Source organism: Equus asinus, chromosome 8 (genome assembly GCF_041296235.1).
Source record: "Equus asinus isolate D_3611 breed Donkey chromosome 8, EquAss-T2T_v2, whole genome shotgun sequence".
Classification (NCBI taxonomy): Eukaryota; Metazoa; Chordata; class Mammalia; order Perissodactyla; family Equidae; genus Equus; species Equus asinus.
Genome location: NC_091797.1, coordinates 94984787 through 94986859, shown reverse-complemented (window position 1 = coordinate 94986859; position 2073 = coordinate 94984787). Strand labels below are relative to the sequence as shown.

At 48.1% G+C, this 2073-nt stretch overlaps 1 long non-coding RNA gene across 1 annotated transcript; it reads right to left on the bottom strand.

The window, feature by feature from the left end:
• Positions 1–533: 533 nt before the first annotated feature.
• LOC106848147 (uncharacterized) lies at positions 534–1171 on the bottom strand. The gene is made up of 2 exons (XR_011505591.1): positions 946–1171; positions 534–823 (listed from the first exon to the last, which is right to left on the bottom strand). It is a non-coding gene; the product is annotated as an uncharacterized lncRNA (long non-coding RNA).
• Positions 1172–2073: the final 902 nt, after the last annotated feature.

Here is a 2073-nt window from a genome sequence, read left to right as displayed (position 1 = left end):
TAGATGTTCCAACAAGGATGATCTTTGAAAAGATGATGATGAGTGAAAGAAGCCAGACACAAAGGGCCCCATCTTGTTGTAATGAAAAAAAAATACAGCAAAATGTTAAAAATTGATGAGTCTGGAAAAAGGCAAGGTCAGCCTGTGGCATAGTGGTTAAGTTTGGCGTGCTCTGCTTCGGAGACCAAGGTTCACAGGTTCTGATCCTGGGTTCAGACCCACACTACTTGACAGCCACGTTGTGGTGGCAATCCGTGTACAAAGGAGAGGACGCTTGGCAACAGATGTTAGCTCAGGGCAGATGTTCCTCAGGGAAAAAAAATTGATGAGTCTGGGAATATGATATACAGGAGTTTTTAAATAATATTTTTACAAATTTTCTTGATGTTTGTAAATATTTCGAAAAAAATTATAACAAAGAAAAATTAGAAGAGACTCTGAGTTAGGGGTGAAGGGACTCATGTGAGCTCAGAAGAGGTTTTGGTCTCACTTCCCCATGAACTTGGACCACTGTGGAAAGTGTAACCACTCACAAGCGAGTAACAGTAATAATCAGCCTCGTCCTCAACCTGGAGCCCAGAGATGGTCAGGGAGGCCGTGTTGCCAGACTTGGAGCCAGAGAAGCGATCAGGAATCCCTGAGGCCCGAGTATTCACACTATAAATCAGAACTTTGGGGGCTGTGCCCGGGTGCTGTTGCAACCAGGTGACAGCATTATAACCCCCAATGTCACTGCTGCTTCCAGCACAGGTGATGGTGACCGACTGTCCTAGAGCCCCGGACACTGACGCAGGCTGAGTCAGGGCAGACTGGGCCCAGGACCCTGAGAAGAAGAAAAACAAACTATGGTGAGTTCCATGCTGGGGCCCAGCTGAGCCTGAGGAGAAAGAGACAGACAGACGGTCAGCCCAGATGTCCCCATGGTCCCTTCCCTGGAGGCCTCACCTGTACCCTGAGTGAGGAGGGTGAGAAGGAGCAGAGTCCAGGCCATGGTGGAGACGCCCCAAGAGCACTGCCTTCTGAGACCCCAACCCTGGGCCTGGCTCCCCCAGACCTCTCTTATCGCTCCCCCTGCCTCAGAGGAGGGAGGGGCCTCCATGCAAATCTGCTTCCTGCACCTGTTTCTACTCACCCCCTCTTGCCCTGGCCTTGTACATCTAGATGTTTCTGTATCCTTTGATGGTGTAGCTGGGAATTAAATTCCTTTGACGTGTATTTTCTCAGAGGCAGGAACTTAGATTTATTTTTACCTGATTTGCACAGGAGAGACTGATCTGCTGAAGTCTCTCATGTTGATGAGCATATTGATCTTGAGTGTCTCTGCTGTGATGTGACTGTGTCTCTGTGACCATCTGAGGCCTGGGTACCCCTGGCAGTGTCCTATGTTGGATGCCGACTCTTCAGGGTCTCCCTACCATTAGAAAGTGTTGATGCCCACCTTGTGGAAACACTTGCCATTGGTTTTGCATCTTGGGGGTATCTCCTGTAGCTGCAGCCTTGTCGCCATCCCCACCCTCACTTACTTTTGCTGAAGCATCTGCAGCATCAAATCCCATGAGCAGGTCGGTCATTCCCAGGCCACTCACCCACAGGCCACATGGAGCATCCAAGTGCACAGGTGCAGAAGCCCTTAAAGGGAAGGAGCGCCGCCATGAGCCACAGTCCAGACTCCACATCTGCTTCTCCTCACTCTGCCCTTTGCAGTCTTCAACATACATCTTACTCTTTCTCTGACTCTGATTCTCAACCTGAGAAGAAGATTATAAATTGTGCTGCCCATGGTAGGTGTCATGTGGAGAGATTTACCAGAGAATGGAAGTACAGGTGTGATTATGGGGCATTTCTATGTACACAGGAGTGATATTTTTCTGAACTTTACATTATGCAAGATTTCGTTCCATTTTATTCTAGATTTATTTCCCTGATCACAGACTCATTTTTTCTACACTCTTGGGTTTTCCTCCACCTCACTACATTTGCAGGCCAGGATAAAACAAACCTCCCAATACTAGGACACTGAAGACACAGACCATTGTGAAAATGTGTCTTCCTCCTTCTTCCCTCTAAAGCTTT